This window comes from Rhinolophus sinicus, linkage group LG06 (assembly GCF_036562045.2).
Source record: "Rhinolophus sinicus isolate RSC01 linkage group LG06, ASM3656204v1, whole genome shotgun sequence".
Lineage (NCBI taxonomy): Eukaryota > Metazoa > Chordata > Mammalia > Chiroptera > Rhinolophidae > Rhinolophus > Rhinolophus sinicus.
The window spans coordinates 158,103,816-158,122,657 of NC_133756.1; the positions used below are offsets into that span (position 1 = coordinate 158,103,816).

Sequence of the window (18,842 nt, forward strand, 5' to 3'; positions counted from 1 at the left end):
TCTCTTCCCTTTTAAGCCCTAAATCTGTCAGAAAATATGGTTATCAGGTGGGATAGAAAAAGGGAAGTAAGGAGAGTGGAGATGGAGTGGTCTTAATTGTCAACCATTGTGACGTTTTAGTTCTTATCCAGACCAGGATATGCTAATCTCTAAAGGGAGACGTTGAACTTCATATCATAGGAATGGAGAGCCATTGAGAGTCGGCGTTAAGTAAGCTTATGACAATCCGAGCTTTGAATCACATCACTGTATATGAATACAGTTCTGTATGCACCCAGCTAGATTTGAACCATGGGGATAAATAAAGATAATTCAAATGAGCAAGTCTTCAAAACTTTCATCTCCAGTGAGCTTTTTCTCAGAAGGTGGCAGAGGATATGCTCCACCCAAAAAAGTATTGTCATTCAGAGTAAGATGGATGCAGGGAGACGGTATCTGAGGAGCAGAGCCTGCAGAGACAGCAATTATGCCTGTCCAGGGAAGGCATTAGAAGCCTTAGGTAATGTCAAGAGACCCTGCAGAAGTCAATCCTTTGTACTTGGTTAACTCAGTTTGTGAGCCTGATCCAGAGTTTCTAAAAAATTACTGATATCTTCAACAAAGGAAACCCAGGCCTACAATAGAACAGAGAGCTGCTCCAGACATAATTTGACTGTCAGCTGGCAACTCTCTGGGAGAGTGTGTCCAGGGAAGACGGAAACACAGGCCCTTCTGTCACCTACAGCTAACTTCCTGCTGCCTCTCAGAGAGCTACAGAATGTGGAGACTTTCAGTGTGCTTTTGGTAAAATATGCACAACATAAATTCACCATTTCAACCTTATTTAAGTGTACAATTACTTGCATTGAGTACATTCACAATCTCTTACTATCCATTTCCAGAAATCATCCCAAATGATGACTCTACCCATTAAACAATCACTGTCTAACCTCCTCCAGCGCCAGTCTTTGGAGTCTTGTCTATCTCACCCCCGACTCTGTGAGCATCTCATGTAGGAAAATGTCCTGTATGAGTTCCTAAGTTTATTAGTTTTATAACAGTGAAACTAATGAATGACCTTCAATTGCCAGGCTTGAAGGGCTATAGAAGTAGCCAGGGACAGGTCTCCAGGTGACCACTTTGGTGATGCTGGCAGTTGTCTGACTGTCGTGAACAGTCTTGTTCCTCCCTCCACTTCAGTGGTGGCCTCCACAGTCACTGGGTGTCTGCACCCTTAGGAGGCAGAGGTGAGGAAATGAGACTGCATGGGTTCTACCCACAGAGATACCCGTGTATTTGTCCTGGAGTGAGGCCTGGGAAACACTTGCTTTTGAAATCGGCCCTGTTGATTGTAACAAAGAGCCAGGGTTGAGGAACAGTGGGTGGGACTTTCTTCATCCCCCCACATGCAAAGGTGGGAACAGTCTTTCCATTTCTGGGGACTAGTAAGGACAGAGGGAAACGGAACCTGTAAACCTTCCAGGATAATGTCCACCCATTGGGGTGCTCAATACATGTAAACTCTTAAGTATTTTAGAAATAATAATAATGACTGATAAAATTTTTTTTATGTTATTACTTTTTTCAGTATGTTCTCAAACAATACTGAGAAATGAACATTAAATCACAGAAAGATAAAGTGACAACAGAGTAATGACTGCCTGTCTATGTGTGTAGGTCAGTGTATGTGTCTGGGTGTGTCTGTGTGTGTAAAAGTGTGTATCATTGTGTGTGCCATGGGTGTAATATATGTGTGTGTATAAAGGTTTATTTTAGGGTGTGAGAGTCAGGGAGGGCTTCACAGAGGTCGAGACGTGAAAGGGACCTCACAGATGAGGTTGTCAGCTGTCCTGTGCATGGAAGGTTACAGAGGCAAAGGGAGAACCATGTGTCCTGGTGCACTGGTGTGACCCACATAACACATGAGTGAGTGGCACACAGACAACTATGGCTGAGCACAGAATCCTGGTGAGCAGGGAGAAGAGGTCGGAGGGATGCCAGGGACGGGTCGTGCCAGGCCTTGTGTGTGACACCAATGGTGGGCCGGGTCCTCCCAGCGATTCCAGTCTGGGTCTCCGGGGGTTGCAGGAGCTCCGTGTGTGCACCATGCATAGTGTGCAAACTGAACGTGCAATGTGTTTCAGAAAATAGGGACCAATTGCAGTGCACATGTTTCCTGATGTGATTAAGAATACACATCTGTGGTAAAAGAATTGGAGACACCGATAATAGTAGGTAACTGTTATCTTCTATTCTCTCAATCACAGTGTGAATAAATATCCCTATTATAATTGGAGAATGGGCTTAGGACTCAGAGTAAGTCCTCGTGCTTGACACATTCAGAAACACATGTTGTCTAGCATTTCATGGTCACAGGCGTAAGATCGGACTCACATTTGTTTTAGGAGGGTCACCGTGATGTCCATGAGTAAGGTGTCTGCAGGAAGGGAATCAAGACCCCAGGAGACCACTTGGGAGACTTTAGCACCCGCCAGGCAGGACTAGGAATGGGCCGTGATGATGGCTGTGTGGGGGGAAAGGACAGGAGCCGAGTGGGGCTCTGGAAGTGGACGGGGCAGCACTTAGATGACTCTTAGATGTCAGGAGGGAGATGCATTGCAAGAGGTTTATAATAGTCCCCCGAAAAATATCCACATCTGAAACCTGGGAACTTGTGATTTTTCCTCCAGAGCAGAGAAAGGCTTTGCAGAGGTGATAAAGTTATAGATATTGAGTTAGGGAGATAATCCTGAATTTTCTTCTGAATTCTACATGAAGGAGGCAGAGGGAGATTTGCACACATGGAAAGAGGAACGCAATGTCACTACATGGGGCACTGATTATAGTGATGTGGGCACAAGACAAGGAATGTCACCAGCCTTCCAAACTGGAAGCGCCATGAACAGATTTTCATCCTGAGTCTCCAGAGCCAACGCTGCCCTCCTGACACTGTGTGTTCGGCAGACTCTTAAGGATTTTAGACTTTTGTCCTCCCCATGTTGAGAAAATCAGGTAAGCCACCACGTGTGTGACGGTGTGTTACAGCCGACCCTGGAAACGAGTCCGGGGGCCTATGATGTATCCAAGTTTTCTGAGTCGCCTCCATTAGCCTGAATGGGGGCCGTGGTGGAGGCATCAGCAGGGGACAGACACTGTGTGGATTTCACAGTTCCCTCGGAAATAAGTGCGGATTGCTTGAGTGGCGTTGTCCAGACGGCAGCTGGAAGCTTGTTTGTGCATCTTTAGGGACATGAGGGGTGAAGCAGTGGCCGCGCGGTGCAGGCCGTGAAGAGCAATGTGAGTGTGCAGAGCGACATGAGCTCGCTGGAGGCTGAACCCTGAATTCACTGCAAACTGAGAAGGGACAGAAAACAAGTGATACGGGACCATACTAGGACTGAAGCACAGTGAAGGGGTGAGGACCAGGCAGGTTGTTTGTGGTTATGATGAGGATGGAATAGCAGTGACGCTGCTGGCTGGGAACCACGTGACCGGCCAGACAGTGAGGCTGCGGGTATCCCTCAGGTCAGGCCCAGGAGCAGGAACCTTGTGGTTGCTTTCTACCCCTAACTGTCCTTTTCACTCATGGCCCTGCGACTGGGAACTCTGTAAGTAATGCAGGATGGTCCTGAGCAAATACTGCCTCTTGTAGTCCCTGTACCTCAGGCCACCATGGGTACCCAGATGCTGGGTACTGAAATGTACTAGTGACAGCACCCAATGGCCACTTCATGATGAAACAACCCCATCCACCAGAGACTGTTGGATGATAAAAAGACACGCAGAGAAGTACAGGGCTAGTGATTTATTGAAGCAATATGTAGAAACCTTTACATTTTCTGGGAAGATCAGGTCACATGGAATGTCAGAGGTCCTTGTGTGTAAGATTCTTTTCAATCTAGGAGTCACATGTGGACCATATCTTTATCTGAAATAGGAGAAGAGAGAACAGGTAGGTCAGTGATGCTGCTCCCGGACATGACACGTTAACACAGGCTGTTGCTCAAAACCAGGATGTGGAAGAAATATTTCAACCAGCAAAGGCATTGGAGGGCCCCAGGCAGGACAGCAGTGTGAGCGGTGATATCAGACGACCTGGTCCACTTACAACAAACCATGCGGGTCAGGAAAGAGCCATGTCCAGAGCCCGGGAAAGGGACCCCGAGGGACCCAAGAGTGGGACCCAGGATTCTAATGGAGGGAGGAGCAGGGTGAAGAGCAGCCCAGGATTTGCTTTCTCTGAGCCTGAGGTCCCAGGACTGTGCTTTTTCACTCCGAGGTGGACATGGGGTTGAGAGACCAGGACAGGGGTTGGAGGGGCCTGGGAAGTTCCGCTTTCAGATTTCCAGCCTGGAGGTGTCGTATTTCAACATGAGGGCACATGTGCTTCTCTGCTCTGAGCACCCAGGTATCATGGAAATTGCATAAACTTGACTGAATCCAACAACATTTAAACATCTGATTTCTTCATAATGACATGATTTAAGTGTTTCAGTTTCATATGAGGCTGCAGGAGCCATCACAGGGGGTGGCTCTATTCACGGGCAGTGATACGTGACGGGTAGGAAAGTGGGCAAAGGTACGAGGGGTGGGCCTTGGCTCTGCAGAAGCTCAGAGACCCCAGCCGGTGACCCTCCATCAGGACAGAGGCGGGGGCTAGTTCCCTCCCTCCCGCTGTCTCCCCTTCAACACTCCCACACTCCCCATGAGATTCCCCAGTGCCTGGGCCCCTGGGTGAGGGGAGCTCAGACCCTGACAGCTCCTGGGCAGGGAGGCAGCCGGCTCTGGGCTTCCAACATGGCTGCGTGTGCCCCTGGTTTTCCTGTTCCTGAGGACACTGAGGGGAACCTGGCGCCCAGGGAGGTGACCTGAGAAGAGGGATCAGGCCAAACTCTCTGTGCAGTTCAAGCACAGCTCAGCAGGTGTCACGTTCTCATCCACCCTGAGGCCAGGGATCAGCCTCTCACACGTGAGCAGGGGGCACGGGCCTCTGCCTCCTGTGCCCTCACAGAGCAGATGCCAACCCTCCTCCAGGCTGTGCACTGAGCAGAAGTCTCTGTGCAGAAAGAAAAGAATTTACCACAAAACTTAGAAATTTCTCTCGGTGAAAATAGGATATGCCGTTAGTTACTTCTGTCTTCACTCTCACCACATCCTGAGCAGCTTCTGCAGGTGGATTAAAAGACTGAATAATGCGTTCGTAGGTGGGTACAGAATCCAAAAAGAAGCTTCTCACTGCATTAGCAAAGGATGGACACACATTTGCATTGGCTGGAACATAAGAAAAAGAAATACAAGTGATATAAAGAAAGTCCCTTTTCCTCTCTGATGTTAGACCCGGACAGGAACCCCAGTGGTTTTATGAGCTCATCACACAATTGTGCCAATGACCATGCAAACCCTAGAAGTCCTGACTTCCTCAAGGTCACAGAGCAAGGGAGTCCTGCAAAACGATTTGAGGATTTCCTAGTTCAGTTTTTACTATTTTTAAAAGACACTAACTGTTCTCCACATCTCTCCTGCTGTGCTGAAATTCACCTTCCCTAGATTTCAAAAACGAAGGTTTGCCTTTCCGTAGAATGACACCTTCTTTGTTCTTGGATATTGAGGAAGAGGAGATTGTAGTAATCAATCTTTCAAGTGAATGGTAGAGTCAGATCTCACCAGAGATCATAGAAGGGGGAATAAATCTGGAGAGAGGTCAGTAAACCTGCTAAGTATTGGAAGATGCTCTTTGGAAACTAAATTAAACAATAGAATTATGTCATTGGATGCCGACACAGCTACAAAGTTAAAAAAATATGAGTTTAAGTTCAGCACATCTGAAGCTTATACACAAAAGTATGATTGGCTCTTTTATTGTGCAGTGATGTACAGAATTCCTCAGAGAGGGTGGGAGGTGGGAACTCAGAGTTATTTTTGACCCCAAGGCAATTGTGCTGAGACCTGAAGTAACCCCTTCTGGTCTGGATTCTCCATCCCCTCAGTCGTTGAGTCACCTGCAGCCTGGAAAGTGCCCTTCCAGGCTCTCATCTGACCCTAATCAGCCACACGGGGAGGACGAGGAGGCTCTGAGAGTCAGATGAAAGAGAAAGACTCCAAAAGACTTGGGTCAGGATCGAGGTCATGGAGACACACAAAATGGTGTTGGATGAACGGCTAGAGTTAGATCAGAGCGATGGCGATGGAGCCCTAGCGATTGCTCTGGTTCTGCTCCCACTGTGCTCGTGCTCTCAGAGGACGAGCAGGGATTGCGGGTAGAGTGCTGCTTATTGGCAGAGCCCATGGAAGATTTATTATTCAGAATCGGAGAATGCTGGTTCTTCTTGAACCGAGAACTAAAACCCTCCAGCTGTAACATTTTGTGTGTCTGAAGCTATGAGTCACCAGCTGTGGGCTCACCTGGCACCTTAAAGACCCCGGGCAGGAGAAGGTCTGATGACTACTGGATAACGACTGGGTATGGACACCTAGAGCTGGTCTCTGGACCTACTTAACGTTACTCCACTGTCGTAGCTGGTCTTGGTGGTGGCTGTGAAACCCAGTAAGAGGAGACCTGGAGACTAAGCATTGTGTTCAAGGTCACAATGCTGCCAAGTGGCAGAACAGTGATTCACATCCCAATTTAATTCTGTCCTGTAGCTTCTGAGAACATGATCACAGACACGGAGTGAGGCTTCAGATGGAGAACTCTCACATGTGCCTGCAACGCTATTTTTAAAATGAAAGTTCCAGAGTATTGGGAATTGAGTATATGAACCCTGAGCTTTGGGGGACTGGATCACAAGAAGTGGAAAAGGTTTGAATTGGGATCTGTTCACCCCCTTCCCCAAATAAGTGATGTAGTTCAGAGCAGGGAACTTACCAGGACAGGTGCCAGTCTGGTTAGCAATGATACTCACCCTCGTAGCAGCAAAAGGCCAGAGTGACCAGCAGGACAGGGAACAACAGCCTCATGGTTTCTTTTGCTTTGAGTTTTCAGCTTTCACAAAAGATGAGCAATTACAGGAGCTGGACTCAGGACCCTGGGAGCCCAGGGCTATAAGCACCTAGTGAGCCTCACTGGTCCTGCCCACAGAGTACGTGGCAGGTCACAAGGCCTGGCGTCCAGCCCTCCCTTCCTCCCTGAGGGCTGATGCCACCATCCATGTCACAACCCCGGTGACAGGTCAAAGCTGGGTCTTGCTGGCACCATGCTCCTCACCTTTGGAGCAAAGCTGAGGTTGTAGCTTTACCAATGTACAGTCAATGAATTGAAGGGAGCCCCCCTGGAATGAAGCTCCTTAATGAAAGCTCAGTGCCTGACAAGCTCATCTTTACTTATCATCGTGAGTGGCACCGTGAAGAGGATCATCAAATATGCCCGGAATGAATGAATAAATATTAGTGACAAAGCACTAAATCTGGTTAGTGTACAAACAATCAGTGGTTTCATATCCCAACAGAAACCAGTGCCAACAGGAAGACTACCTCCGCCAACTCACTTCCTTGTTTAACAGAATGTTTCCAACAACATCAAGAGAGATTTCCTATCAAGTCAGTGCTAATTCGATCAAAAGAAGTCCCCATTCACTTCCCGTGTCCAATAGGAGCATCACACGGGTCATCAGAGACCCAGCAGTAGAAGCGCCCAGTGGGCAGGTCTCAGCCTCCCCGACCATAAGCGGGTGCTCTATGGACAATTCGGGGATGGGGCCATGACAGTTCTGAGGAGAGGCATTAGCAAGTAGTCTGTCACAGGGCAGCGGGCTTGACAACCACTCAGAACAGACAGAATGTTGTCATGAAGAAATGTTGGGAGGAGGGATCCGCGGCAACAGCATGAGGGACCAGACAGCTTAAGCCATGTGGTTTGTTGGGAACACAGGTCCCAGGTTACCCTGGAACATACAGGATGCCTGGTGGGAGAGGGAGGGCTTTGTGCCTGGAGAGACAGCATGGGCCACAGCAAGTAGTTTCCTTTGTATCTGTGGGCAATGCAGGCAGAGTGGATGGCTGAGGTCAGACACACCTAGAGTTTTGCCCTGGTGTTTTCTTGCTGTTATTCAGATGTGAAGTCAAAATCACATGGGTGTTTTACATTCAGTGTCATGGCATAATCGAAAATTCAAATTCAAATTACACCTGTTGGTTTGTATGTGGAGAGATAAGAACACTTGTGCGTCTTTGTTGAGGATATGAAATGGTGCAGGCACCATGGGAAGAGTCTGGAGGGCCTTCAAAAATGAAAATAGCATTATGATTGATCGACCTGGTCGACCTCTGAGTATAGACACAAAAGAATTGAAAGCTGACAGTGGGGAAGGCTGTTCCTGCACGGACATACAGGGCATATGGGAACTGCATTTATTCTCTGCTCAACTTTTCTGCGAATATAAAACTGTTGTAAGAAATAAAACTATGAACAAAGACAACCATCTAGGTGAGAACATTCCCTTCTAATGATGGGGGGGGAATGAGAATAAGAAATGAATCAATCAATTGGTCATGATATATGTAATAGATTGATCAACTATCAGAGAAATTTAAGAGAATCTACTGGAAATAACTGTTAGAACAGATGAAAGCTCACTGTGGAGCTGCCTACGAGATCAGCACAGAAGCAACAATCACAATCCCATCATCCTGTGTCACCCAGACATGACTCAACGAGGAAATGACACCATTGGCCACAGGGATGTTAGCACAACAAAAGTATGTTGCAGTTTACACAAGTGAAACATGCAAAGCTTGAAGGGTAAAACGATGGAATCTACTCAAAGATGACACGGAATGTAAAAATCCGAGGCACACACTTGTTCCTGAAGGAAATATTAGAAAATTTAAAGATGTCAACTGTTCTCAAGGGTGCTACAGTTTCAATCCAGGCCATATCAGATTGTTAATCAGGCTGATTTAGACTTTGTTTTCAAATGCTGTTTGGATCTTTCAATTTTAGAAGGGATTCGTTTATTGAGTAGTGAGGAATAGCCCATATTTAGGGCCAGACTACCTGGTTTAAGCTCAGCTGGAACTTAGCACTTGTGGAGCCTTCAGCAAGGTGCCCACCCTCCCTGCCTCAGTTTCCTCACCTGTAAAATAAGGGAGATAATAATAGCCTGTGTCACAGGATGTGTGTTAGGATAAAGGACTTAATACAGGAACAATGCTCATCACAGGGTCTGGCAGTAAACGTCAGCCACTACAATTATGCAACACAAAGGAGAAAGAGTAAGTAATAGTCAAACAGAATAAATCACCTCATTCCCAAAGACAAATATCAAACTGAGTCTAACCAAATAAGCCAACAGGGAATGTTTATTTATCCTAAAGGCTAACAAAGTGTGCTTCTTAATTTGGCTGTGGTTCCATTGGGTTTTCTCTCAGTTAAAGGAGAAAATGAGATCGTTACTTTTCAATCATCTCATTGTTGTTTTATGATCACATCTAAGACTGTTACTGTGATTTTCAAATTCTAAAAACTGAATATTGGAACTAAAGGAAAAGGGTGGTGGGTTGGGGGGAGGTATTATTTATCCTGAGTCACAGGGCCTCTGGACTCCTGTCCTCAGCAGGATGCACTGGGGACAAACATCCTTTTGGCTGAGGTGGAATCCCAGGGCTTCTCCAGGGCTAAGTCTGACTGGTTAACACGCATGTGGGTTGGAAACATGGAGGACATCACTTCTGGATCTTCATGACCACGTATAGTTTTATATAATATGTCTCATCTTGTTACTCTGGTTCTCATTTCCCACCTCCTCTCTCATAAACATTCTCATTCCATTTCCAAAGACAGAAAGTGTACACATCACCCATCACGTCTTACACAGCATTGACTCTGCATGTATAAATCTCTAGACTCCCTACAATAATGCAAAGTCACATTTTGACACACACAAAATTTTGCCTACAGAGAGTGGTGTCTGATTCCGTGCTTTGAATAAAATGAAAGGAGGACCTAATTACCCGTGGGGATAAATCATTAAAAGTAATTTTGAGTGATATATTACAATGTCTTTTTTGGCCAATATCCTAGAGGAATCCAAGAATTCGAGTGACATTGCTACCACAAACTTATTCTTGTCACATCTGCACAATCATGTGACAAGTATTTTCAGACTTTTCTCTTATAAATATGAAAACATGACTAAAATTGCCTTATCTTAACCATAAGTGATATTATTCAGGGATATGTAGAATCAAGTAGGCCCCATTCGTCTCATTAAGAGATGTATTTATCAATAACATTTGACTTCATATATATAAGAAGAATGAAAAATTGAAATATATCTGTTTATCCAACGCTGTGAGCATCTCCGATGGTGCCCAGATCAGCAATGCACCTTATCTCACAAACTCCATCAGCCATGTTATTATTCCTTCCATTTCCCTTGAGCAGGCGTGAGCCCAGGAGATTATGCCCTGAGCTCCTCAGGGAAACTTGTGGGCTGATGGAGCCACTTCTCTCTACTCCCCAGACCACCTGCCAGCAGCCCTCGTACACCCAACATGGACTCACACCTCTTGCTACAAGCATGAGCTGCAACGGGAGGCCCACGACATGGATAGGCCGGGGGCATCAGAGATTGTTTCCTTCACCTGTTGGCCAACTCTTGCCATAACTCAATTGTTCTGTGATGGCTAAGTCTCCTTCTGTGTCCTACATATGGAAAAGAATGAAGGAAAAAGCAGAAATGCTTGGTTTGCTCCAGAATTTTCCAATAATTACTCACTGTGTGTACTGCCCTACTTGTGCCTCTCCTAATGCTGGGGATCCAGTCCACGTGCCATTTCAGACACAACATGGAGTTTGAAGACCCTTCACCCAGGTTCACCTTGATTTTATCCCAAGATGAGCCCATCACGGGGGTTGTCACGTGACCCAGCCACACCTTGGACTCTCCCAGGATGGCCTGGCCTTTCAACAAATCATTTGTGATGAATCATTCATTACAAATACATTTAGCCCCAGCAATAAAATTTTCACTTTGAATTTGAAAATAAACAGTTGTATTGCCATACGAGGTCGGAATTTTAAGGTCCCGAACTCATCCTTGAAAAAGTGCTACCGGCCTCGTTGCTGAATGTCCCTGTGGTCACCTGCTTCCCTCTGGTTTCAATAGAAGTGACTTTAGCACGATTTCTTTACAGTGATCCTGCCATTGACTTTGACAGTTGCTTTTATTTGTTCTAAATACTTTTCTTCTATGATTAATTAACTTAGGATTTTTACTAAGAAAAGTCACCAGATTTTGTCAAATATCATTAACCTGTTCATGTAACTATGAAGTTTTCTGTATTTATTTGTTGAGGTGATAATGTTGATTATAGCTTTTAAAGATGAGGTTCACACATGTTTCTGGAATCCACTATATGTGTTTAACTGTTTTAAGACAAGTCTCCTTTCTGATGTGCAGAGGAGAAATTTCACTACACACACACACACACACACACACACACACACACATTTACATACTACAGCAGTTAGGGGAGTGCTCAGGGGATCCTATGACTCAGGGGGTCTAGGAAAACAAAACTGTTTTCACAGTAATATTAAGATTTATTTTAGTCGTTCATTCTCATTGTCTCTCAAGTGTTACGTAGAATTTCCAGAGGCTACATGACCTGTACGTTGCAACAGAAGTAATTCTGAAGCAAATATGTGAATCCAGCTGTCTTCTATTAAGCCAGATGAAGAGACTGGGGAAGATCTAAAGCAGGGGTGTCCAAACTTTTTTCAACGTTTTTCACCAAGGGCCATATGCGGTAAAATACACAAACAGCCGGGCCACTAACTCGAGGTGAAGTACGTATTGCCTCACCTGGTTTGTTTAAGTAAACTAAATATATTTTTGGAATTTGCTGCAGGCCAATTAAAAATGGGTTACGGAACACAGTTGGCCCGTGTGCCACAGTTTTGACACCCCTGATCTAAGTAATGCTACTCCAGTCACTGAAAAGGAGATATTTGAGCTTTTTCAAAACAGGTTTGCCACCACAACGCTGGTGTCGTGAAAACCATCCCTAAATCTAAGTGAACATGGGAAAGGAAAAGACTCAAATCAACATTGTCGTCTTGGACATGTTGATTCGGGCAAATCAACCACTACTGGCCATATGATCTATAAATGTGGTGGGATCAAGAAAAAAAACACAAAAGCAATTTTTTATTAGAATTTATTGGGGTGACAAAGGGTAGTAAAATTACATGGGTTTCAAGTGTATGATTCTGTAATTTGAGAAGGGAGCTGCTCACATGGGAAATGGCTCCTTCAAGTACGTCTGGGTCTTGGATAAACTGAAACTGAACTGAGATATCACCATTGATATCTCCCTGTGGAAATCCGAGACTGGTCAGAGAAGTAAAGAGTTAATAGGAACGAGCTTGTAAGCTGGCGGGAGTGAGCTGAAACATTAACTGCTTGGCTCTGACTCCCCGGGCCAGCACTGTACCTGCAGGCTGACAAGCACCTTACATCCATCACAGGTGGGAACCAAATATTCTCACCTGCAAGGCCCACCCCCTACCACCTAACAATCTCCCAGCCTAGATGGGAACAGAACGGTTCCCAACCACAACAGCAACTCCCCTGCAAGCTGACGTCCATCACAGATGGGAACAGGACAGTTTCCCGGAGACGACATTTATAACGGCAACCCCCCTACAAGCTGATAAGCACCCCACATCCCGCATGGAAAAAATATGGAACCCCAACACTCCTTCTCATCGGGTCACCTCTCTCATGGGACTCTCCTCTGGCTTAACTTCTGCCAGCATCTCTCTCTTACCCCTCTGTCTCTGCAGCTGTCTCCATCAGACGCTGCCCTGGCCAACTTCTGCCAGCATCTCTCTCTTACCCCGCTGTCTCTGCAGCTGTCTCCATCAGACGCTGCCCTGGCCAACTTCTGCCAGCATCTCTCTTACCCGTCTTCCTCCGCAGCTCTCCCTCTCAGGCTGCCCTGTGAAAACTTCTGCCAGTTCCAAACACAACTGTCTTTCTCTCTCTCTTACAGTTTCAATAAATCGTCTTACTTTTGTAGAGTATCGTAAATACTTTTACATTCTGCGAACGACCAGGGGTTATTTCTATGCCAAGACAGAGACCAGCACATATTATTTGACCATTGCCGATGCTCCAGAACCCAGAGACTTTGTCAAAAACACGAGTACAGGCTGACGGCGCTGTCCTCACTGTTGCTGCTGGTGTGGTGAGCTTGAAGCAGGTCTGCCCAAGAACGGAAGACCCATGAGCACATGCTTCTAACTTACACACTGGCTGTGAAACAACTAATTCTTGGTGTTAACAACATGGGTTCCACTGAGCCACCTTTCAGCCAGAAGAGACACGGAAATTGTTAGGGAATTCAGCACCTACTTCAAGCAAATTGGCTACAACCCAGACACACTAGTATTTGTGCCAATTTCTGGTTGGACTGGTGACAACATGCTGCAGCCAAGTGTCACAAGCTTTGGTTGAAGGGATGGAAAGTCACCCGTAAAGAGGGTGTGTCAGTGGAACCACGCTGCTTGAAGCTCTGGATTGCATCCTGCCACCACCTCGTCCAACTGATAAGCCTTTGCGTCTGCTCCTCCAGGACGGCTACGGAATTGGAAGTATTGGTGCTGTCCCTGTGGGCCGAGAGGAGACTGGTGTTGTCAGACCCTGCACGGTGGTCACCTTTGCTCCAGTCAGCATTACAACTGAAGGAAAGTCTGTTGAAATGCACGGTGAAGCTTTGAGTGAAGCTCTTCCTGGGGACGACACTGGCAAGATGTGTCTGGCAAAGATGTTTGTTGTGGCAATGGGCTGGTGACAGCACAAATGACTCACAAATGAAGCTGCTGGCTTCACGGCTCAGGTGATTATGCTGAACCCTCCAGGACAAATCAGTGCCAGATGCGCACCTGTGCTCATGGCCACCTGCTCACATTGCTTGCAAATTTGCTGCGATGAAGGAGAAGATTGATCATTGTTCAGGGAAAATCAAAAGCTGGAAGATGGTGCGAAGTGTTGGAAATCTGGTGATGCTGCCGTCATTGACATGTGTCGCGCGGGGTGGCCTGCGGGGTCTCTACTCCCGCTCCCCGCATAAAAAGACAGGATATGGTGAGGCCAAAAAGGAACACCCACGGAGCCATAGGTAGGGGAGTCATACCGCTATAGGCTCACTGGAGGCTGGATTCACACGACATGCGACCTGCTGTCTGCTTTCTGCCAACCGACCGACTCTCTCCTCGACTTCCCTCGACTTGACTCTCCAACATAGCCTCAGCAGTTATATTAGTGGCCACTGGCTCAAGGGTTACAGGTGACAGCCAACTAGCCACAGCTGACGGCTGTCTACTACCCGAGCCAGCAGCTTTCCACGTGAGGCTGAGAGTCTGGAAACTGCTCTCTGGCGCTCTGCCCCCACATTCCACCCCTACAGGGTCTCGCCTCACAATCTACGTGACAAGCGGCTTCTGTGAGGGTCCCTGTGCCGTATTAGCCTATTGGCACCTGCCAGTGCCAAGTCCATTGCTGTCATTCCCCTGCTTTCAAGCATGTGGGTGCTGGCAGCAAAATGTTTCCATTTTTGCCCTAACCTGGGTTTAACAGAGTCTCACTGGTGGTAACTTGTAATTGAATGGGAGCGGCCGTTCGATGTAGCAGAGCTTCTACTGGTGCTGGCCCTGCCTCCCATGGTCTCTCATTCAAGACTCTCAGGAGACCCATAGAAGAGAGGCCCAGTCATGCATCATGGGAGGGTGTTTTGACACCTGGAGACCTTGCTTCAAAAGGCCATTGTAGCGTTCGATCATGCCAGCTGCTGTGGGTTATACGGAGCATGAAACAACCATTGCACGTCCATCCTGGCAGCGCAGCGCTGCACTTCTTGCCCCGTAAAATGGGTACCCCTGTCACTTTCAATGACTTGGGGGTGCCCATAGAGGGCGCACAGCCATGTAAGGGCGACCACTGTATGCTGCTGATCCGCAGCCGGACATGGCCAAGCAAACGTCAACCCCGTAGCAGTGTCCACTGCTGTAAATGCATATATCGCATTGTGGGCTTAGGCGGGGGGTGGGGGGTCCAATGTAATCCACTTGCCAGCGAGTGAGGGGCACCCTCCCTCGCATAATCTGCTGTGTCTCTCAGGGGAGCCTCCGCCTTTGGGGGCTGTCCTGGGCACAGATGGTACAGTCATAGCAGGCATCTACTATCTCCTGTCATTTCAAAGGCAGACCCCAGCGTCTGCTCACCTGCCACATGGTTTGGTTTCCAGCGTGCTGCAATTTCCTATGCAGCCAGTGGGCCACATCAGTGGCAGGGGCCGATTCTAACCGTTGGACCCGTGCTAGGGCATCTGCTTCATCGTTACCTGGGGACACTAAGGGGGAGTGACCTGTGACATGCATTAGGGTCACCTCCTTTCTCTGCTCTAGGTCCCAGAGGTCCTGCCACATGGCTTGACCCCACAGTGGACGGTGTCCCACCAACCAGTTTTGGTGTTTCCATGTAGGGAGCCACACGTTAGGCCCCGGAACACTGCCCAGCTGTCAGTACAAATAACTAGGGGCCCAGGCTCGTGGCTGATTACCATCCACACAGCCCGTAGCTCAGCCCACTGGCTACTCAGGCCCATCCCAGTATCAAACCAAATGGTGTCTGTTTTGGGCTGCACACCAATAGCCGTCCAAATGGCTGCAGCCCCTCAGCAAGAACCATCGGTAAACTGGACATCCTCAGGTACTGGGGACTGTCCTTCTTTGTAGGGCGAGGGCTCCAAGTCCTCCCCTCTGGGCAGAGCGCTTGGCTCAGCCTGGGCTACAAGCTCCACAGGCCCCAGGACCTGTTGTAGCTCTGTGCTCAAAGGGCTTGAACTAAGGGTGCTACGTTGCTCCAAGTAGGCACCCCACTTGGCAAGGGTGGTGGTCTGTGCCACCTCCGTTTTGGGTCCCTGGGTCCACATACAGACCCACCCCTGGACGGGATATGTTGTTTGAACCAACACCCATGCCATTCCTGTGATGGCTTTTGTGGCCACTAGGGCTGCATACACAGCAGCCAGCTGTTTCTCTATTAGAGAGTAGCGGAACTCCGCTCCTTTCCATAATTAGAACCAAAATCCCACTGGCAACCGGAGACGCTCCTGCCGTTGCCAGAGACCCCATCCGTACTCCTCTTGGGTTACGGGAATATCAAGTTCAAATGGGCGGCCGGGGTCCACTACTTGCAGGGCCTGTGCCTGCTGCACTGCCCGTTTCGTGGCAACGAAGCCTTTCTCTATAGCCTCTGTCCAATCCCATGAGGCCCCCTTTTTTATCATATTGTACAAGGGCCTTGCCATTTGTGCTAAATGGGGTACAAACGCCCGCCAATATCCTAGCAGACCCAAATACGTCTGCAGTTGGGAGACCTTGGTCAGCTGGGGAAAGGCTTGTATCTTATCAATAATCGCCTCAGGTATGACCTAGGTCTTACCCGACCACACAACACCCAAAAACTTGACGGATAAGCCAGGGCCTTGGACCTTTTCCTCATTCACCGCCCAGCCGCGTGACTTCAGGTGGCGGAGAAGAGAGGGAGCTGCTTGCTCTAAATCAGAAAGAGAATCTGAGGTTAATAGAATATCATCGACATAATGAAACAAGATCACAGAGGATGGGCGATCCCACTGTGCCAAATCCTGGGCTACAAACCCGTGGCAGATGGGGGGCTGTGCAAGTATCCTTGCGGAAGGACTTGAAAAGTCCACTGCCGCCCATCCCAAGTAAAAGCAAACTGCTCTTGACACTCGGGTGCAATGTCAATGGAGAAAAAAGCCTTGGCCAAGTCCACTACATAGTGATATGTCCCTATGCGGACAGTCAGACGATCCATTAAATCATGAATTGAAGGCACTGCAGCGTGTAAGGGTGGTGTCACCTTATTTAACTCCCTATAGTCCACAGTCATTCGCCAGGTCCCATCTGGTTTCTTGACAGGCCATACTGGGGAGTTAAAGGGACTGTGCGTCGGCCTCACAATATGTGCCTTCTCCAATTCCAATATTGTACAACCAATCTCCTCCTGTCCTCCTGGCAGGCGGTACTGTCGCACTGTAACCACGTGCCAGGGCTGTGGCAAAACTTTAGGAGGGTGGTGAGTATGCCCGCGTGTCACCGCTTTCACCACCCGGATCCGGAGACGGAACTCTCCTACCGACATCTGTAAGCTGAGGCCATGTAGCACGTCCACCCCTAGAATATATTCCGGAACCGGGGGGACATAAACCTTGTAGGTACGAGGAGGAAGCCTTCCTATACCCAGTGGTAAGGAAACGGTTTTCACAGTCACAGTCTTTTCCCCGTAGCCATCAATGCAGATTGCTGGTCCGGGGAACAGTTCTGGGTTCCCATAGACAAGACTGCAGTCTGCGCCAGTGTCAACTAGGGCCAAAACCCTCTGTACATTAGAAGGGGACCAATGCATGGACAGTTCCACGTGGGGCCTCTGGTCCCTGATCGTCCTCTTTGAATGGGTACCTTGGCCCCACCCCTAATCAAGCTGGAAGGAGTTGGCCTCAAGTGGCTGCATAAAGTCCTGGAGGGACACGGGTTGCGCTTTCCCAGACTCCTCCTTTATGCTTCTCCGGAATTGCTGTTCCAGACGCAACTGTTTCCAAAGTTCCAGCAGGAGTGCATTGGGTTGTCGGTCTATTTTCTTCCTATCAACCCCTGCTGCCACGAGATCACGCCACATCTGTGCGCGTGTTACTCTCTGAGGCCCGTGACCTCGTCCCTTTACCTTTGGTTTGGGCTTCCAGGTCTCAACTGCATGGACCTCCTGTCTTAACTTCCTTCGCCTCCGGCTTTCAACATCCCCTAGGGTGACCATGGCAGTTGTAACTTCATGGATCTGTCGCCCTACATACGGTGTAAGAATAGCAACCAAGGATCCAAAAGCACTCGCAGGTGCAGTATCCAAAACCAGATCTCTCATGCTGGCACTAAAAAGCTCGTCATCTGGGCCCTGCATGTTGAGGTTAAAAATAGCATGTCTCAAACCCATTTCACAGATGATTTGCGTAAGTTCCATATATGACTGCCATTGACTCACAGTGGCTGGCAGCTCGCCAGCCTGTCCCCATACGGTGCGTACCGCAGCAGTGAGCCACTCCATTAGAGAATGGTTGCCCTGGTTGTGGGCCAACCTATGGCAGTTCTGTAACCTTTGTCTCAGGGACGGATGCACTGTCACGAAGGCTAGCTTTTCCATATCCCCTGGGGAGCAGAGAATGCTGTCTGCTCCCTCATCCCATAAACGTAATAGCCAAGCCGAGACTGGCTCTCCAGGGCGCTGTCAGTACTGCCTCCCCAGCTCCTGCAACTCAGTGGGACTGTAAGGGGTGTAGGTTGTGAACTCAGTCACAGCTGGGTTGCGGGCAGCAACGCCCCCGGGGCCCAAGTGTTGCTCATGTTTTACCCTTTGCTTCAAGATTGGATGGGCTTGGGGTTTGGGAGCTACATTGTCTCCACTCACTTCCTCTGCCTCTGCCTCTTCACTGTGGGGCCCCTTTTCCAACAGGCGGACCGGAGCTTCCAGCGCTTCCAACTGGGACACCTGGTCCAGCACCTGGGACATTTCATTAAGCGCATTTTCCGTGTTGAGACTCAAGGCCGTGAGGAACACCCAGCCCACGCGGCTGGCTGTAGCCTTCTCCACCTCCGGCAACCATTCAGCCAGAGCCTGCAGGGCCCTCTCCACACTGGCCGGAGAGCCGTCCATGTCCTCCAACCCTTCCTTGGGGCTCCAACTCCCGAGAACAGTGGCCACCGAACACCATACACTGTGTGGGGGCCACACGTCCTCCTGCCCAGAGTCAGACTCCATTCCTGCCTGGTTGGAATCTTGCTC

General features: G+C 48.4%; 1 long non-coding RNA gene across 1 annotated transcript; it reads right to left on the bottom strand.

Annotated features, from left to right (window-relative positions):
- Window positions 1-3,769: 3,769 nt before the first annotated feature.
- Window positions 3,770-7,017, bottom strand: LOC141572470 (uncharacterized). The gene is made up of 3 exons (XR_012497818.1): window positions 6,882-7,017; window positions 5,060-5,250; window positions 3,770-3,907 (listed from the first exon to the last, which is right to left on the bottom strand). It is a non-coding gene; the product is annotated as an uncharacterized LOC141572470 (long non-coding RNA).
- Window positions 7,018-18,842: the final 11,825 nt, after the last annotated feature.